Source organism: Neopelma chrysocephalum, unplaced genomic scaffold, assembly GCF_003984885.1.
Source record: "Neopelma chrysocephalum unplaced genomic scaffold, ASM398488v2 Primary Assembly neopelma1_61b, whole genome shotgun sequence".
Taxonomy (NCBI): Eukaryota; Metazoa; Chordata; class Aves; order Passeriformes; family Pipridae; genus Neopelma; species Neopelma chrysocephalum.
In genome coordinates, this window is record NW_020897717.1 from 8,061,612 (window position 1) to 8,083,338 (window position 21,727).

General features: G+C 38.9%; 1 long non-coding RNA gene across 1 annotated transcript; it reads left to right on the forward strand.

Annotated features, from left to right (window-relative positions):
• Positions 1-5,451: 5,451 nt before the first annotated feature.
• On the forward strand, positions 5,452-20,002 carry LOC113966858. Its single transcript, XR_003533980.1, has 3 exons — positions 5,452-5,676; positions 15,215-15,362; positions 19,357-20,002. It is a non-coding gene; the product is annotated as an uncharacterized LOC113966858 (long non-coding RNA).
• Positions 20,003-21,727: the final 1,725 nt, after the last annotated feature.

Below are 21,727 nucleotides of genomic sequence, written 5' to 3' on the forward strand. Positions count from 1 at the left end.
TAGATATAGATATAGATATAGATATAGATATAGATATAGATATAGATATAGATATAGATATAGATATAGATATAGATATAGATATAGATATAGATACAGACATAGATATTCTGAATTACATCTTAACTAACTTTTATTACATCCCTATCAGCAGTATGATAATTTGCCTTGAAAAAAGCAAGGTGATTTAGTCTCAGGGGTATTTATAGATATTAATATTATTAACAGTTCTTTAGATAAACTTTTTTTAAAAAAAAAGTTTGGTCATAGTATGGTCATACTATATGTAGGATTTATGTGAGGAATGCACTAAGAGCAAAATATGACAATAAAATGATGTCAATTGTTTAAAATAAAAGAGCAATTTTAAGATAAAGCTGAAGTTCCAGTCTGATGACTGTCTGTCCAGAATCATTTTTCCTTAGATTTCTGAATAGCTGCTCTCCACAAGGTTTAATATCTAGAAACACCAAAGAATTGTATGCAAAATAAATAAAAGTCAATCTGAGTGGATGCTATAAAGTACATATTTCATGGCTGCTTTTAAAGCTTCCCCCATCCAAAGAGAATGTAGAGACTCAATTCCAACACATGATAAAAGAAAGACTGCTTTAATGGATAATCTTAAAATCAGGCTCTTAACTCATTTGACAGGTTACCAAATCCTCTGCAGAACTCTAGAGGAGCAGATACCCTTCTTGATGGAAGAGCAAACACCCAGAGTGAGTCATTTGGTTAGGTAAGTCTTTTTAAAATGTGGTCAAAACATAAAATAAAAATACTGATACATGTTTTTAAAAAACAGAGCTGCCTGTATATAGGCAGTGCTGCCAAATCATATAATAGATATACATAGAACAGAATAAATTCATTTGGAAAGCACAGAAAAAATGGTACTAAATTGTGCAAAGCAATTAGAACTGAACCTTTGCATTCTTTTCAGATTACTGAGCCATGCATGGCTATTGAATTTTTTTCAATTACAACATTGTGCAGAGCTATATATTTCAAAGTGCTTCCCTAGGAACTAATATATAGTTCAACCAGGGTGGTATCCACAGTGTCACCACCAAGGGCAAATGGATAAAGTTACCAGAGGGAATTATTCTTTTGTGGCAGGTTGATTTAGTCTTTTTAAATGACAGCAGCTGAACAATCAACTCTTATTTGTTTCTGTTACTAATAGGGAGGTATTAGACAGGTCAGCCTTGCAATAAAGTTTTTCTGTGAGAAGAAACTGCCAGTCTTGATAAAAAAATTACAGCACTGATAATAGTAAACAGAAAGACCAAGCAGTTCCTGAAGGTGTTTGAATCCATCATTGAAAATAATCTATCTGCTGTGTTTAGGGGCATTGCTTTAGTCAGCAAGTATTTATTTTCCTTACAGTTAATCAACTCTAATATTACTTTTAAATAGAGATTAAGATTTGAGAACAGAAACAGAGGCTTCCAAAACCAAGGGATTTGTAGTAAATGTATGTAGCACTAAAAATGAGTCCTAATAGCTAGAGATTTGAGAGAAATAACTTGTCTCTATATATACATTTGAAAAGCAACCATAATGTTGCAATGCAATGCCTGGTCCCTCGTACAGCAAATATCAACAGGCAAAAATAAAACTAAATTAAATCCTCAGTGGGATAATCACAGATCATCAAGGCAGCAGTTGCCAGTTCATCAGCAGCTTGGAGTGAACCTTAACTCTAACTGAACTTACTGTAACCTGAAAAGTCACAGGCCCGAAGGCTGAGGTTGCTCTGCAGGTGAGCCAATGCCAGCATGTGCTGCACGCCCTGCAATGCAGGAGGGAGAGAGGGAAAGAGAGAGGCCAGCTAGGCCAGCTGCTCCACTGTGGTCAGACACGCCACATCGCTTCCCGCAGGGACCAGGCTGCAGGTCCCACCAAATGAGCAGTGGAGGGGGTGTCAGGCAATGTTTCTTTGTGGGAGCACTGCAGTGCCAGCAGCAGTTCAGCAGGTGAAGCCAAGCTCATGTAAAGGCCTAAAAGACCTGCTCAGCTCTCAGGAGCAGTCCTCTGAGGGCAAGGCTGGACCTCAGAAACCCTCACCCCATGCTAGCAAGTTAAGCCTGAGTATTCCATTTCCCTAGCCAGTGGAACCCAAATTTCTCACCATGACACCACAGTTTACCTACTTGGTCTACGAGCAACCTAATAGCAAAGGAAGTCTTCTGGAGACAAACCCATTCCTCAGATCACTTCTTAACCTGTTGTAAACATCCCTGTTACCTGAAAGACGAGTTTAAAGGCTTTAGTGGGGTAAGTCCTCTGTATTTCCAGTAAGAATACCCTCTTGATGTGGTCGACAAGATTTTGGTCTAGTAAAGGATATTTTTCCCCCAAATACATTTGCAAATTTTATCAGCAGAAGCTTTTGTATTCATATATGCTGAGAAACTCCTATTTGTAAATATTTTTGTTTACATTTCACCTGTTGCTGCCTCCAGCTTTTCCTGAAACTCCAGTATACTGATCCCATCAACACACTGCCTACATCTAAACTAAAAGTGTTCCAGTCCTCCAAAACTGCCATGCAGGAAAGTGTAAGTTAAACACAGTGTGGTATTTTTCAACCTGTATTCTGCTTTGTGTAGAAGTTTTGTACCTGCTTCAGACTCAGAGGAGGCTTCTGCATCATGTTTTGTGCAGCTACACAGTTTGGCTGAATAACAGGTCTTGCCTCTGTATTCAGTCCTTGCCTTGGCTATACCCCCAGCCAACAGCTAGCAAAGTGTTTCCAGAATTATTTATCTGCTGTGCTAGTGTTCAGTGCTCCCCTGAGGAACTCCCCCTGTTGAGTGGCACTTTTATCACTCCCTCTCCTGCATGCTGTGCACTCTCCATGAACACTTCCAAATTCCCTCCAAGTGATGATTATTTTCTCTCATTCCTACCCCTCCTTCCAAATGCCAGGCATCATCAGGACTCAAGAGTGTCAAAAAAACCAAATGACAGTCTTTGGGCTTCACCTCTCTTGGGATTTTCTGCCTTTTCTTTGTAAGATTTTAGATTCACCAAAATATCCACACAGGCATCCTGTTTTTCTCTCTAGAAATTTCCTTCTGAATTCTGCCCAGCAAACTGGAATGCTTCCCTAAGACCTCTTTCAGCCTGCTGTTTCTCTTTCAGCTTTTTCTCCTCAGTATCAATGTGGATGTCACCTGCAATTGCTCAGGGCAAAGAAGATATTGTTAGAGGTTTGCTTCATTCCAGAGAGTAGTTTCTAACTAACTGCAAACTAACTTTACCCATTACAGATGGGCTGTGGCAAAGGCCATCATTCCCCATAACCAATAAATGTTCTAATCACCAGAGTGACTAACAGGGTGAGGTCCTTTTCCTTTCTTTCCTATTGAGGATAAATGTGCCTTGCTCTCATGAGACACCCCTGTGTTATGTATGTTATTCCATCCAGGGTTAGTCAGAATCTGGGGAGAAGAAATGATGAAGACTTTTAGTTAGGAGTGTTGTATTCCATACATATACTTCTGAACTGTGTTCACAGAATCTGTTCTGTTCTAGCATCTTCTTCTTTCTTTTTTTTTTAAATTATTTTAATTTTATAAAAACAAAGGCTCCTTTTGGGGCTTGAAAATACTCTGACATCTCAGTGAATCTCTTGGAATCCTAGGTCCTGTTGAGGACTTGAATGATTACATAGGCTGGAGAGTGCAGGAGTATATTGGGTTAAAGAAGAATATTGTGAAAAACAGTTGTGCTGTAATGGCTGAATACAGAGAACTGCAAAGAACCTGTAGTACTCACATCCATTTTAAGAGCCTGGCCTTACTAGATTGACTTCATTCAGAGGGGCTTTAGAGGTATAATGGAAAAAGCTCAGTTATAACAAACCACACAAGCAGCAGAGGCTGAATAGACATGGCCCAACACAGTGTTCCCTGTCTGCTGAGCTGTGAAGCAGGAGTGGCATCACTTTTATTTAGTGATTGTAAATAAACTGACAAAAATGAAAGAAATCAAAGCCAAGGGTGAAAAGGTGGGATGAAAAAAAGATATGAATAGTGAGAAAGACTGAATACCAGAGATTTTATTGCTTGTTAATGGATTTAACAAACCCAAATAGAGCATCCCTGATGCTTAATTGTAAATCCGTGTTCTTTCTAAAGGCTAGAGACAGCCAATGTAGATATAGAGCACTATTGTAACTTTTCCTTTTAAAAAAATTAAGTTGCACCATGAAGAAATGTTGGCCCCCAAAAAGTAAATTTATACAGAGAAAAGGGTGTCAATCTTGGGACTGAATTTACTGCAGCATCCTGAAGGGAAGATCTTTGAAACCAAACCCAAATGTTATTTAAGTATTTCTGTCATGTTAAAGTACTCTACAAGGTGTTACCATATCCAATTGTAGCTCACACACAAATGATGTCATTTGCAGCAACACTTAAAGGAAAAAAAACCAAGAAATTGTTTAAGAAACCTTTTATGATAAGCTATGCATGAGAAATGCAGATGGCAATAATACACTGTGATTACTTTATGCTTTCTGAAATTCTCAAGTGTCAGTAAAATACTGAACAAGGCATGACAGCATAGAGAAGATACCACAAGGCAAGCTCAGGAGTAACTTTACAGTGCATTAACTGCTCTCATGATAACTGACTTTGCAGTGAGCATCATGCATAGCTGTGTCTGATTTACCCTTCAGCGGAAATATGGGAGCTGGGAGCATGTGATAGGGCAGGCAGAGAAGAGCTGACAGGCTATGCACTGTTACCCTTGACCAGGTGCACTCATCCTGGACACATGGTGATCACAGCCTAAATGACAGAAAATGCTTCCCTCAATAACAAGAACCTTACTTGTTTTATCAAGAAGCTGCTCATTACTCCTACAGTATTTTTTCCTTTGGAAGACGGTAAAAGTTACAATGAGAAAGGAGCTGGGATATGTGGACATGACATCAGCAATCTGACATGGTCAGTTATCAATAGAAAGAAAATATCCAAGATGAGAAAGTAATGACTACCTCATTTTGAGGTATCACTGGTTTGTTCTGCCACTATCATCTTCCCTTTAAGGAACAGAGCTTTCTTCCTTAGAACTTTACACAGAACTACATTGTTGCCTGCAAATGTGACTTTTTGGATCAGCTTCAGGTAGGAGAGTTTAACATGCAGACACCTAAATGTTATACCTTACCATCTCTAATAATAGGATCATCTGATAATACTGGATTCTTAGTTAATTTTTTAATTTTTCAAACGAGTCTAGCACTCAAATATTTTTTTTATAAAAAGGTTGACAACATGGTCAACAACATGTAGTGAGGTCTTTTTAAGGTCTGCAGTACGAATGCATTTTTTTCTACTCAGTGAGATCTATCACTGCAAGGTCTATTTCAGCATCCCTCCGATAAAGGAGTGGTCAAATACTACCCAGGGAAAGGTACAGCAGGCAGGCCAAGCCTCCAAAGCATAGCTGTCTGGTCTTCCAAGAAATCCTCTGTCTGCAAAGGAAAAGGATCACTGATGTTTCCACAGAAGGAAGAATTCCTCCCATTGCAGTTCCAGGAGTGTGTGAGGGAAGGAATGAGAAGGGGGGCAGGAGAAGTACACAGGGTCCATATGCTATAATGTACTTCAGGCTCCAAATGGGCATAATCTGTCCCTTGATTCCAGTCTCTCAATTCATGTCTGTAACTTCCATCAGCAAGAATTTTGAAATATTTGCAGTAAGCTCTTTTTCACATTTGGCTATTGAATTAATTGACAAAAACCCATCCAAATTGCACCAGATGCTTCCTCAACATGCAGTGTGCATTTCTGAAAGGGGACATCAGCTTGCTGCGTGTTGATTTGAGGAAAATTTTTTTATTAACACAGTACTTTGATAGTGCTGAATACATTTTATGACTAGTCTACATTAAATAGACTTGAGAAATTACATTGTTACATGCACTGTGCAAAAGAAAATACACCTCTACTTCATTAAAAAACTAAAACTGAACTTGTTAAATGCTTTAATAAATGCAAGAAGGTTTTTAATTCTAAGTAATTCAAAATTTATACAGCAAAAGGCCTTGCAAGTCATTGCATAAGGTATTTCAGACAAATGTTTACTTAATTTTTAGCAAATTGTATTGTGCTTATAGAAATAATCTTTTGCCATGGACAACTTACAGCTAAATGCTAAGTGAAAGGGGGTTATCTTAATTTTTCTGGCAGAATTGGGTTTTCTTTTAGTAATGCCTTTCTTTTTATTAATAAAACAGAGCTTCTCTGGCAATTTCTGCTTCTATAATTCATAAGACCTGTAGTCTGATAGTCTTAAATAGCTATCCAGTGGTTTAAATAAAAGGAAAATTATCTCTGTGCCACTGAAACAACACAAATTTGTGGTCTGTGCTACAGCTTTATTGATTGGAAACTCTCCAAAAGTTAGAATATTAATTACATTTCATTTTGCTAACTAGAGCTAATAGCCAAGATTAAAATAATCAAAATTTATAATCAAAATAATTAACTAGATTTAAAATCATTTGAGACAACAAAATCCAAGTTGTTTGATCCTGGGTTAAACATTAGTCTGTGATGTCACACAAGTCAAACAAACCACAGTTGTGAAACATTTCACTGTTCTGATTTGTTTTTCTCAGCATAACACATTGACTTCTCTGGAAACTGCAGCACCGAGCGTGATGTCTCTCGGAGTGAGGAAGCATTCTGATTGACTGATGATCATTTTAATGTGGCATTTTAATTTAGTCAAACCACAAGGCTCAGGCAGAGCAGATGTTCAGTGTGTGTCTGAACTAACAGCCCTATCTCCTTTCAGCAAAAATGTATACACTTTTATTCCACTCGCAGAATCTCCAGATATAGTATTTTAAGGTACATCAACCCAGGTTGCAGCTAGGACATGACTGCATTCCTAGAAGCAATTAGATAGTTTTCTTCATCTGGGCTTTCAAAAATCCCAATGCAGGCATTTTGTTATAAACAAACACCTGGTCATGTCTCAGTAACAAAGAAAGATAAAGTCTTTTTGACAGAACTTTGCCCTCTGGTCAAACTTCACTTTTCACCAGTGTCTTTCATTTATTCCTTTTTGAAGACTATTTGCAAAGGCCTCTAACAGGATGTCAATAAGCAGATACGCTGATATGGAGAAAAGTGATTCAATACTCTGAGTATAGTTTTTAGAGCAAAGAATCAAAATTGAGAGCCTGTAATAAACAAAAGATACGTAATCAAGTACACCAGATCAAAGCTAATACAATGTAGTGACAAGAGTTTTCTGGCCGCTTTCAATGAGCTCTAAACATGGTTATTTTCTCTCATAAAAGACAAAGGAAAGCTACAAAGATTAGCACAGTGCCATCCCTCCATTCTCTCAGCCATATTCTCTTACCACGAACATCAGAGGTTTTTTTCCCTTGTTAATGATTGGCAAAACAAGCTTTCACTTCAAAGTTCAGAAATAAACTCATCTTTGTGCAGTGAACTTTACATTCACCTTTTTGTCAGCTTTTTGTATCTCATAGGTCTCTGTAAAGCTGAGGAAGGACCCACAAGTCAGCTACAACCAGGGGTGCTGCCCTGCCCAGGAAAGTGTTCTTCCACAAGTCAGTCCTCACCTCTGTTGCCTGAACCAAGACATGTAAGGTAACCATAAGCCTTTGATTTGGTAAAGATTATTAACTGAAACAACAATGCTGTCAGTAAGTTACAACAAAAATGTCAGTAAGTGCTGACATTTTACTTACACTCTTTCTTTAGTATGTAGGCTAGATAGAAACAACATCAGTGGGGTACCCTTGAAGGCAGGTGACCTCAGGCATATACCAGTTTTTTTAACAGTGTGAAACACAAGATACCATTATCTGAATCCAATTGGATATTAATTAAAGCAGGGTGTCCTTCTGTAGCCTCTGAAAAGTATTTGACAATCCCAGTTCTTTCAGACTGAGAGAATTCATCAATTTGCACCTTCCAGAAGACACCAGCAATAATTTCACAGAAGAAAGAAAAAACTAGGAGTTTTTGTTTTGAGTGAAGCTGTTGGAGGTTGCAAAGGAATCAGAGGGGTTCTTGGGATACAGAATATGTAGGAAGGCATTACTGATACTGTGCTATGGTCTCCTTAAGACATTCTGTAGTCAGAGTGGGAGGAGGAGAAACCCATTTGATGTTAATTTATTCTTTTCCTTTCAGAGCTTTCATCACACAACAGCAACTATCCTCTTGGCTCTTGGAAGTGTTTGGAGGGGAAAAAATTAAAAAGAGAGAGATGAGGTTGAAGGCACAGAAATTCTGGAGCAATCTGTAGACAGAGCACAGCTGGAAAATGTGGAGATTATGTTTTATTCAGTCTTCAAAATTAAAAAAAAAAACAGCCTTTTTAATACGAATCCATACTCTTCATATCCCAGGTGTTTGAGATATACCACCACATTTTTTTTCTCTTTAAGAAACGAAGCAAACAGTGCAGCAGCAGATAGGCTAATGATACCAATCAAACCAATCTGTGATATGTAATTCTTGGAAGGTAAATATATTCTTCTTAAAACAACAAATTAATTATTTTCTTTGCATACTTTTCTCCCAAGAGAAGGGATAACAAAATTCTTGTGTTGGCATGTTGCGTAGGTTTCTCTCCTGGGCTCTCTAAACAATAAGAGGTTATCCACATGTATCAGAAATACAACTGTTTTTATGACTAAGCTACTACCAGAACATAAATGATAAGCAAGTTTTTTCCCCATAGAGTAATGTCCAGTCAGGATTTGGAGCTTTAGCTAGGTCTGCACAGGTGTCTGCTCACAGAGCTAATTAACACTGAAGCTTATACAGTAGCAAAGAAATTAAATTCCACGTCTTGAAGTTGTTATTCTCATTGAGTTGGACTCAGAGACCGTGAATGATAATTCCACTACTGCTTTCTGCCCAGTTGTGGCATTTCTTTGGTATCTAGCAAAGCACAGCACATAGCTGACCAGGCTCCAAACAAGCAAACACATGGGGGAAGAAAAGCAGCTTAGCTACAGCAACATGGATCCCTGTATTTGCTATATACACCTTTGTGCTCTGGCAAAGACCTGGCTGAGCACTGTGCTGTAGGAGGTCTGACTGTGGTCCATCAAGTAGCAGATTTAAAGCCAGTTCTGGTATATCCAGATTACTGCAGTGTGCAAAATCCTGTATCACCTTACAGCCCTCTGACGTTACACTGATGGGTACCAGCTGAAAGCCTCAGACTTTTCTCTGCAAACCCCTTTTATGTCTTTAGGTATCAAGGCAGAACACACCTTCCATCACTACATACAGTACAGCTGACAGCGAGTGTTATTTCCTGTCTGGAAACAGAGAGGCTATCACATTAGTTAGCTAAAAGTTGTAAAGCCCAAAAATTGCAGCCAGACATCAATATGCCCTACAGAGAGTCTCAGGTGTGCAGTAACCCACCTCCACCATTACTGAAGCATGTAAATGCATTAATCCATGGAGCTGATCCACTCCTGAAATACCAACACTGCAATACATCCGCTCTCATAAACTGTTGCAAACTGAATTAAAATGTAGCTATTTCAGGATGCTGTCCCAAGGAGAGGAATGTATTTTTGAAAGGAAAGCATACTGTTTCCAAGAGTCTTTTACCCACATAAAAAGACTTGTAGCCTTGAAATTCTCCCTTAAGCTTCCTTGCTCTATTTAGCTTTTCAGCATCTGATCATAGAACAAGTACTATAAACTTCAGAGCATTCCCTGAAATTATTTTCTCATGTTTTCTTGGTTTATGATCACCTTTCCTAACAGACACCATAAATTAACCTGCTTTTCTAGTAAATACTCCATCAAACTTTAGTATGCCCAACAGGAAATACCAGACCTACAGCTACCTCAGCTTATCTGAGTATCTTGTCCCAATAGGTTTCTTTTGCCCTAAACAGAAAGCCCTATTGAAAGCTTTACATGACAAAAAGCCTTCACACTTCCTAGTTTTGTTGCAGTTCTACTGTGGACAGAAAGTGTCCAAAGGAGTAAACTGGGTGTGAATAGTCATTAATAGTGTTTCCTGCCAGGGGAGGCCTCTTACAGCATTCTAGCCATATCAGACTAGCTATCTGCTTCAATAAACTAGCCTTTAAACTAATTTGTCAATCCATCTACATCAGCAACATTTATTTCATTAATTGGAAGAATTAGCTCTTTGTAGCAAGTTGAAGGCTGTGAAGCCAAAATATACTGTACTTTCTCCCTAGTGACCCAGAGACCCTTGGATGAACTCTTAGGGTGTCATTAAAATGAATAGTTATATAGAAAAAATAGCATTTTAATGTTTATTTAACATTTAATTTTCTACCTTTCCAAAAAGGGAACTTTAAACATTTTTAAACATCTGGTGGCCTTATTTTGTAGTTTGTTTCTCCACTGATATGAGCAGAATGTCTTCAACCTAGAGAAGACAAGTCTGTATTTTAGCCACATGGATGCTCTCAGGTTACAAACAGTGTGGAGGAGGAGGAGATAATAGAAATTCCTTTTTAAATTATTTTAGGATTGACATGTTAAATTTTAGAGGGCCAAGTACTGCTGTTCGCTATGCCACTGAGATCAATGAAGTTTGTCTGGAGCTATAGTTGTATACACAATACTAGTCACACCAGATACTGCTGCATTTTAAGCACAAAAATATTGCATGAGGTAAAGCAAGTTTAATTACAACAACTTAATAACAGAATTAATTTGTTCTTTTAAGTGGCTAAGATTTTTACATGGATGCTATTGTAATTGAGAAGAAGGTGTATTACCACAAACCTCCCAAGCTTACAGGTACACATATATACATCCTTCTTTATACAAATGCTTATATATTTATAGATAAAATTATAACACCAGATATATTGATATCTATTGTGTGCTATACATGAAAGTTATAAACTGCATTTGAGAGTCTTAAAGATCTGTAGTATCAATAGACCCTTAGAGCATTCCTGCAGTTTTTTAACCCATATTTTCTTGGTTTATCATCCTCTTTGCTAGGAGACACCAGAAATTAACCTGCTTATCTAATAAAGAGCTCATTGGTCCTATCTACAATAATAATCACTTCTCCAGTCCTACACAATATTCTCCCACCTGCTCACACAATACTGCAGTCATGCTCCTAAAAGCAGCCTAAAAGCTCATGTTAGCTTAGGTGACCGCCATGTGCTCTAAAACTTCCAGGATCACCAATTTCTAGCAATCAGAAATCTTACATGGGAGGCCTTCTTTCTCTTAAATACAGACCTTTGGGCTCACACTTGTCTGTGATAAAATTTCTGTTCTTCCAAACATACTCTTATCAAACAGTACCCCCGGTTAGCAAAAAGGTCCTACCAGAACAAAATGAGATTCCATCAAAATATTTTTTTAGCAATAGCTTCATAATTATTTACAAATAAAGAAAAGAGTCAAATGAATAGCAGTGGACTAGCAATAAGCCTGACTGATTTCCTGAACAAAAACTCTTTTCTACCCTTATGATGATGATAACCTTTTTATAGATACTTCTTACAAAATATTTTTAATCCTTGCAGTATGGAGTGCTTTTATGTCCTGGTAATTATCTTAATCTAATTTATTAAGTGAGCAGCTTGTCATCACATTTAACTTTGCCCACAATATTTGAAATCTAATCCAGTTATTTGGCAAGAGCAGATTTAAATAGAGGTATCTTCATTGACAGCAATTACTTTTCAATCTTTAGCTAATTGTATGTCCTAAGAAGATTTTAATGATTTTTTTGTTGTTCTGAATCAGTACCAGATTAGCCTGCCTACAGTTACACAGCTGATTATGCTTATTCTCCTCAAACATAGCCTCCTGCAGGATTTCAGTTTTTATTTCTTAGAATTTTTTTGATGTTTCAGAATATTTACACTGAAATCCATTAAAATAATTAAAATGGAAGAGCAGCTCCACCTCCCTGAGAATCCCAAGACCTGGATCTGTTGATCGTTTTACGCAAACTTGTACAGAATTTCTCCAGGAGCCCGTTCTTGCCAGATAGTATCATAGTCACCAACAAAAAAGGTATAGAACCACCTGCATTCTGGTTCAGTTCTAATGGCTCAGCTATCTTTTTTAGAAATTATTTAAAACTCATACATTAAATTATCTTTAAGGCCTTAAATATCTCACATTACTATTGAGAGGTAAAATCAGGTAAATAATTTTTGGTTTGTGTTGTGAAAATGAATAGTCTCTGTTGTGGTTACTTAGACCACCGTGATAAGTAAGTGATACCCTTCATGGCAACTCAGCATACAATGCAATAAATGACCTTCTGGCTGGTTAAATTGCAAGGCAAGACCTGAGTGTTTAATAACCACAAAAAGCTGTTTATTGCACATACAGTCCATTGCCACTAACATTACTCATAGCAGAAAGCATTAAATAACTGTTTTTTTTAAGAAGGAAATTTTTTTTAAAAAATCAATATAATTCAGGTTTGAAAGTATTTTGCGCTATCTGTCTTAGCTTCCTACATTAAGGTTTTCAATTTGCAGCATCTCTTTTTGAAATAATAATAGGCACACATAAAAATGGAATCCATTCCCCTACGCATGGAACAACCTGAGGGGCCCTGAAATTCATGCAGGCAGGCAGTGTGAGTCTATGCCACACTACCTGTCTTCATGCATCATGGAACCACAGAATCATTTAGGTTGTAAAAGACCTCATTGTGTCCAACATTAACCCAGCACTGCCAAGTCCACCACCAAGTGCCCACCTTCAAAGTTACTAAGAATTAGTAAGAATTTTTGCTTAACTCATATAAATAATAAGAACTAAATAGAATAATTACTCTTAAGTAGCATTTTCAAAGTGTATGTTCTTTCTAGTGAGGCAAGGAGTGTTCTCAAGGAAAAAGACTCACTGAACCACTGCTAGCTAGAACCAGGAGGGAAACTCTTCATGTCTCTGGGTTGAGAGGGCTGGGACAAAGACCATTTGCAATATCTAAAGTTTCTGGTAGCTGAAGCAATCATCTGCAGGTTGTCCCAGCACGAGTAGAAGTAGGTAATTACTTCATCTGTGCAAAGAAAAATGGCATTTTACTGCTAACTGGACCATAGAGCAATACAGCCTTGAGATGTACTACCTTCAGGAGAAGGATTTAGGGAAGATGTTTAGGAGTTCCAACACCATTGCCTATGACAAGCTGTGACCCTGGCTGTGTCATTAACTGGGAAGAGAAAAGTGAGTTGGTGTTTTACTAACAAAACAAGACAACCCAAAGTATTGTGGGATATATGACCATACATAACTTTAAATACAATATATAAAATGGGAAAAGCAAGCTATAAAAGGACATGTTTTAAAAATTATTCTTTGAAATTTTTCCTCAATGGGACTAACATCTGTTGATCATTTTGTCCGCCAGCCCAAGGAAGTTCAGAATATGAAAGAGGTAATGAACTGTGAGAAAAGCTTTGCTTTGCAAGAGTGTTTCTTTGATTTTTATTTTTTTATCAAAATTGTAGTGGCCTCTGACCAGTCACAAAATAACAATCATTAACTGGGCTATTTTTGTTCTCGGCCTAATCTTGCAACCAGCAGAATCGTGTTCTCCAGCCCATCCTCATCCACGAGTAACACAGTAAATGCTGCCACAAGGAGAACCCACTTAAAGTAGATATCTATTTAAGGCCTGTTATAATCTCTCATCTGGAGTAACAAAACCCAGGTGCTCCACATAGCAGCTGCTTGTCACTCTTCCTGATAGCTTGGCAGGTCTGCAAGTGAGGAGAGATCTGAAACCTTGTGCAGACATAATACATTTCACTCACAAGAAAATGAAACCATGCTTGGAGTTTCCCTAAGTGATGGTTGTAACAGGAGACATGGCACTGTCAGCACCTGTGTGGGAGCACCATTTGATGGAAACTGGGAACCTTTGTGTAATCCAGACTCAAGCCCCAAAAGACAAATGTGACCAACCTCCTAGGACTAAAATGTTTCTTCCTCAAATCACTGCTTTTTATGGCTGCTCCATCACCTCTAGGCCATACTAATAGATTGAAATAATAGTGCTCACCTCTGCCAACTAATCCTACAATTTGCATAGATGACTTGGTTGAGTGGATGAACCATCTGAAATAAAACTGGTCTTTTATAGAAATATTCCTGCGTTACAGACCTAAGATGCTCACAGTTTTCTAACTTTTTAGCTCACCACAATGTCAGGACTACTCCTTTATGTCCACAGGAAACCTCCATGGATTAGACTCCCAAAGCAAGTTATCAAGATCCTTCCTACCCCTCCTACCTTTGCTTCTACTGCGCATTTCTGAGATGTCGACACAGCTCCTTGTGTGGTCTTGAAACTGATGCTGTTCAACAGCAGCCAAAAGAGAGGGGAAAATCTGCTTTTTTATTTATATAAATCTGGCTAGGAGTTTTTATTTATTTAGAATGGAGTTTAAACTGTGCTTGACTCTAAATAAATAAAACACGTTATTTTCCCTCCCTACTGGTTGCCACCAAGCCGTGCGAATTTCAAAGACCACACAGACAGCAGTGGCTGTGTGGTAAAATGGGGACTGATGCAAAGGGAGGCAGCCCACCAGGAGCTGGGGTTTGCAAGGCTTGCAGGTGAAAGAAGCTCTATGAAAGGCATGCTTTGAGAGTTCGGACAAGTATAACTCTGAAAAAGACATCGGTTCCTTGGATATTGTGCTGATGCTGATCCTTTTCCTTCCATGTCTAACAGTACATTTCTCCACACAGGACTGAGCCTTACAAAGTCACTCCTGTGCAAGTCACTCCTGTCCATCACAATGACAACGTTCTGTGTGTAACAACAGCCCTGTGAGAGCACAATGGGGGAGACAGGCAGGAAGAATGCCAGGGAAACACATTTCAGGCTTCAGTTAAGTGGAGAGGATGGGAAGAAAATATCTTTAAGATTTATTCCAGGCTGCCCATTTCCTTTAGCTAGATCCTTGAAAAAAATAAATTTGGATGCAGTTTTGTGTACTGTGCATAAGGACGACGCTACTTGAGCAGGGAGGTTGGACCAGATGACCTACTCTGGTCCCTTACAACCTTACCCATTCTGTGATTCTCTGACAAGGAAGAAAAGCCCACAGAGATGAACAGGCTGGGACAAGGGACTGAATTCTTTTTTCTCTTCAATCAGTCACAGGCAACACTTCTGTAATACGTATGTCTTCTTTTAGCCTTTAAGTCACAAATTCAATGGACCAAATACAACTTATCTTTGGAGTAGCCACTGGGATGAATTTAGATCTGGCTGTATCAGGAACAGTGTCAGAAGAAAAGTGGATGAAAATTGTACAAAAAACTCCTTTGTACTCTGCTTCACAGGTGAGTCTCATCTTACTCAGTGATCAGCAAAGACACTCCTTCCTAATGTCCCTCACCTGAACATCCCTGATTTCTTTGCATGGTCAGTAAATGATAACTTCAGACAAGTTGATAAGTTCAGACAACCTCAGTTCAGATCTTTTGGAAACACCAGGTTCATGAAATACCTATCTGCCATGTGAAGCTCGTGTTTGGAGGAAGGCAGAAATGCAAAAGGCAAAAGCACTAACTCCTCCTTTTGGCACCCAGCTAAAACCAAATCTACTTGCTGCTCCCATAGTACCTGCATACAACAAGTGCCACGTAAAACCATGAACTTATGAAAAACTGCTGTTATAGACCACCAGACAAATAAAGAATGAATGCATCTGACTCTCTGCTTCATTCTGGACTGCTGCACCGTTGATTTGCATTATTTCTCCTCTCCTTCCATTGCTTCCTGAAAGCAAATACAAGGGAAATCACAAGATTCATCTTTTTTGCAGGCATCTTATTGTCATTGACCAAGGACCTCACCATGCCAAGTTCTGCTACTCACTTTGTTTGGTTCACCAGTTGTTAACTATAGGAAGAACTGGCTGCAGACAAAGTCATTTTTCTGGTAGACCATGGTCTGCAGTTGATCTAAAAGGCTTAAAGGCTTAACCCTTATCTCATTGGTCCAACTGAGGGATCAGAATTTACGTCTAAAATTATAGTTATCTTCAGCAATACTGACCTAAACAGCCTACTCTTGGAATATAAAGATAGAACAGACTATTTCTCAGGGGCTGACTATAGAGCCTACTTGCAAAGGGATGAATTTGCCAGTCTATGCTAAAATGCAGTGGGCAATAGGTCTATGAGGCAAACCTGTCCATACTCATGATTCAAGTAAGCTATTTTACAAGTTACGGTATAATCCTTAGCAGTAGCATCTGCTGACCTGGTGTGAATGTGAACTTGCAAATGTCTTATTCCTGGGGTGAACATCAAACACCAGCAGAAGGACTGGGGAACAATTAGCTGCAGCTACTAAATTTTTTTCATCTCCTTTGGGGGAAAGGAAGAAGGATCAGTGAACTCTTACATGTGAAAGAGAGAAAAAAACAATACAAAGAGTGGCAAGGCAGAAGCAGGTCAAAGGAGAGTAGGAAACTTACTGGGAGGTCAAGCCAACTGAAAAGCCTACTTTTTCTCCAAATAAGGCAGACATTCAGAGTCCATAGCTTGTAAGGCACTTGGCCAAAGTCAAAGTGAGATATACAAAACCCTACCACAAGACAGGAAAAAAAAAAGATGGAAAGAAAGAAAAACATCCCTATCTCAGCAGAGCAGCAGAGTTGGCTCAGAATTTACTGTTGAAGGAAAGGTCAGCAGACAGACCTTACTCAGTGATGATGCTGAATATGAAGAGACGTAAGCAAGGGACAACTAAAGAAGTAGAGATTATTAGAGCGACAGCAAACCCTTCCCAGCTGGGAAGGGTACTGGACAAAGCACATATCTCCCTGTGCCTCCAAAGCTAGAAGCAGTTCTGAGAGGGGAAGAGACCAGTAACCCTATCTGGATTCTCAACCTCTTTCCAAATCCAGCTAGTTCAGATAATGATGCAGCTCAAACAGATTTTTGTTAAGTTCAACGTGGCTTTTCCAGTTCTGTCTTCTACTGACATGTGTGGAGAATACATTGTCGTGTGCTGGCTGCAGGTGGACTATCAGAATCCCACATAAATTGAAGATCCTGACCTTCACTTAATACAACTGGCACAATTCCACTGAATTTATTCAACATGAAGGCTTCCCATCCTTCTACCTTCTTATTTTCACACCCACTCCACCCTCCTCACTCTGACATTCTAGGTGTATACTGTAAGGCTACCCTTCTACCCACAGACTGCCTTGCCCACATCTCTCACATCTTGCACCTCAGGGGTAATTAGCAGAAACTCAGTCAAATGCAAGGACAAACCATAAGCCCTGGGTGCTCAGAATGACTGCAGAGGACAAACACAACCCAGGTTCTCTGATAATCATAGTCTGCAAGACCTTTGTCTGCCACATCACTAGTCTTTGTAGAATAAAGACCATGGATTCTTAGGCCCAAGGACAAGGATATGGATACTCCATACACGAGTCAGGAACTCCTGTCTCTGCTCCTTTATGTCTTCTCACTAGATATCACATAAGACTTTTCCAAACTAGTCATACATATTTCCAAATAAGTTTTGACTTTCCTCTATTCTAACAGCTCGGTTGAGGGTGTGCGTTTGGACTTTCCTCTTCTTTTCTTTAAAAAAAACTTTATTTAGATTTCTGGGTGGCAAAAGAGAGAAGACTTAAATTTAAAATGCTTTGGAGATCCTATGAGAAACCTCTTTATATTTGTGTGTGGTTCTGCAGTTTTGTCAGTTGTCTGACATTTTAATTTCCTGTTCCTCTCTTACGGTGGGATTCTGATTTCCTCTCACTCTTTCTCCTTTCTCCATTACAGAAACCTAACAAGCATCTTCAGTTCTACCATCTGTTTCCTATTCACTTTTATAAATATTGAAACAAATAATTAATTTGGAGAACAGGCAAGATGTAGCCTGGCTCATCTTCTGTCAATATATAACTTCTACCAGCCCTTTCCAGTCTTTCAATCTCCTTTGCACCAGACTATTCATGGTGCAATGAATATGGTCCAATGAAACTGGTCCAGTTTAAAATGGTTTGATGTTTTTTACATTAGAAACAGCCATTCTGGATGTTCTGTGTCCCCACAAAATGCTGTGTCAACACAGTCCAATTGCAAACTAGCTTTTGATAAACTGTCTTTCTGTATTCAGACAACATAAAATATGAAAAACTATCCATTGAGCCTGATAAAACAGCCATGCTGAACAACGTACAGTCCATCCTCAGTGACTAAATACACATAATCCTCTGCTACCAGGAATATGATGTTAATGGGAAGAGAAAGATTGGGTCTACTTTTAAAGCAACCCCAAGCAGTTCAAAGAGATATCACCAAATGCCTGTCTATTCCTGTTTTATATGACAATGCAGTTCTCTGTGTACCAGGAATCTCAATCCATGAGATTCCTCCTGAATGTCCGGTTGCCATTTCCATAGGGCAAAGACTACCGTTTTCTTCTGTGGTTGGCTATGGCTTGTGTCAGCATGATGCTAAACTGTGACACAGCTGTTCACTGTCCATGCATCAAAAACAAGCCCCTAACACAGTACCTAGGAGTACATGTCCTCAATGCCAAGGGCCAATTTAATAGATTTTAATTTTTCTTTACTGCTGCTGAAATGCTAAATCCTGCTTATCAGTGTGCTAGATAAGCTTTTCTGTGAAGGATCACTCTAACCCACCAGCCATGATGGTCAGAGATATTACAGGATGTTAAAAATGTTGCAAAGTGCCAAAATCTCCTCACGAGAATTCATCTAATCCTCACACACACATAAATACTAAAGATTGTCAGAACTCGGTGTCTTGTAGCCATTTCAGCCCTCAGTCAGGAGTGAATGCAACTTTATTCCTTTCTGTTTGTCCATCCTTCAGTGTAAAACTCCTTGGAAATAAACCATCCTTTTAGGATGAACCTAGTAAGGCCACAAGGCCCCAGTTCTGAGCTGGCACAGCCAGACTTTGCCTGTCACACACAGGACTGAGACCACCATGTACAAACTTGAGGAGAAATTACACCAGCCCCAGGAGAGGTCGGCATGGATATGGACCCCAGGATGGTGGCAGAGAGCAGTGTGTGCTGAAAGGGGACAAAGAGGCACTCAGGGCCCAGCTGTCTTTTTGGCAGTTCGTCCCTCTAGAATGGCACCAAATATTGCTCCCTTGGACCATGGTTGTGTTGCCCTGTCCCAAGGTGCTAGCCAGAAGTGTGTCCCTTCTCCCCTTCTGCAAACAGCCACGTAGACAAGCCACACTAAGTCAGGCACTCATCCTTATCTTACTGCCCACCACAGCACTCACCAAACTTCAACCAGTCCAACTTTTCTCTCCTTAGACTTGTGACCATGACTGAATTTATCTTCTGGCTGTTTCCTCAGATGAGCATGCCTTTAACTTTTCCTTGGGGCTTAAAAAAGATTTTTCAACCCATTTTTCCATATCACCACACATTGTCCTGGAGATGTCTCAGGAATATGTATGGTGAGGTTCTACATCCTTAGTCCTCACCAGGAATGGGATTGCAAAAGAACATTCCAACTATTTTAGGTTATGGAAAAAGTAATCAAATATTTCACTCACCACTAGAATGTCATCGTTTTATGCATTTCACAAAGAATTCTCTCATTACGTTAGATAGGCCTGGAGAGACTCCAGTCTCTGTGGGTTGCTTGCATTCCCCTGTTCTGTTCAGAAATTAAAAGCCTTAGTCTGCTTTTTAAGAAATCCAAAGTCACTTGGTGCCCTGCTACTGACCCAAAACTTGATGGCAATACACCTGATTTCTGTTACAAACTGATTTGGGCTTTTCTGAATTTGTTCCTCACACAGCTGTGTGCACACCATTCTCCCCACATACTTTGATAAAAATAACAATTGCACATGAAGAAAAAAGAAAACCCAGAATAATAATGACAACAGCAACTGCTTGAGAAAGACTAATGAGTGCTGCTGAACAGCAGAGCCATTCACTGACACTGAATGTCACTCAGAAGTGACTCAGAAGTCTATGAGGCCATTAGTATCCCAATTTTAAATTTAACTGATTTTTTTATTATTATTTTGGCACAATGCTGCAACAATACAGCAGCATGAAACAAACACTGTAGCATCTGCAAGAATTCTCAGCCTTTGAGCAAAAGAGTATGTTAGCAACACACAGACCTTATGAATGCAAGTAATTCTTGCTGTAGGAGAGAGAAAAAGTGTATGTATCCTTACTTCTTACTCTCTTCCATATCACTGTAATGCCTACAGGTTCAGAGAGCCAAAGACACCAGTGACTGGGCACCATACAAGCACATAAAAGGACAGTTCTAAACATATATGCTACAGCTCTAAGGCTTCAACAGCTGCATGAAATCCAGTGGCATGGCAGAGATAAAAGTTGAGTAAGAAATGTCTGTACTGAGAAATACGTTGTTGTTCAATCTATGTTGCTTTAATGTGAAATCCTACATTAGTGGATTTTCTGTAATAAAATACATCTTCTGAGAATTTGCTGCAAAGCTTCTTCTATTTGACAAGATCTTCATAAAATATCTTTCTGCAAAATCAGTGAAGTTGAAAAGAAAGTGTATTTCAGGAACAAGTATACCCCATGTTCTACATTATCTGAAGGACCAGTGTAAGAAATGACCCTGATTGAATCTTAGTAAAAAATGTCATAGATTTCTTTTGAGAAATCATACATATTGTTGGGACAACACATTAAGGAGATGCTAAGGATCCCCGTTCAGGATGGATAAGTATAAGTAGTACTTTTTAGTGCAGGCATTGGTGCTTTGTTCTAGTGACCCTATGATGACAATAGAAAGTATCAGATATTAGATCTGATACTACAGACTCCACTCATGTGGGCAAATCCCATTGCACTGGTAGATCACACTCCTGCGCATAACTCCCAGAAGAAAAGGTGCATAACTGAGAGCAATTATTGAACCCCTCTCGAGCTGCCTTTGGCAGGAAGGAGAGAAGGGAAGAAATTGTGAATTATTCACGATTTTCAGTTTATCCCTAATCCCTTAATTCTGTCATTCTGAGGGTAGAGACTTTTGCTTAATGGTAGTGCCAGAAATAACAAGCTAGAATTGCATGTTTATGAAATGGGGTCTTAGTTACTTATTAGGATCAACTGAGCTTGAATTAATGTTGGCTCACATTCAAGAGCACTGAGTGGACTGAATAAGCATCACAGTTTTAAAACTCGTTAGTTGTTGTTTGTTGTATATATTTAACATACTAGAAACATGCAAGCACATTAGATTATAGTTTTCTTATAAACATATATATGTAGAAAAATATGGCTAATACAGAACTACTTTCTTTGGATTTGTAGCTCTCCTTACACCGGTGGGTGATAGATGAAGATAACTCTGAATTTAATAGGATACCTTATGCTCCCAAATTTAAGTTGGGCTGAGATGAATAGACACAGCACCGTTATCAACTATGCTTTTGTCTCAGATGGCAAGTGGATATTTTACAGATGGTAAGACAAAACTGGGCAAAAATAGAATGTATGTAGAAATAGAGGTGCAATGCAAGTCAAAGAGAATCCAGGCCAGGTAAAAAGAGTAGCTGACACTGTAGATAGCATGAGGCTTTGAAAAACTTACTGATGAAGGCTATTTGATATGGAAAAACTAGTCCACATTTTGAACTGATGAAAATTGCATGCAAGATACTTGCTCCAGATGCCTTATAAG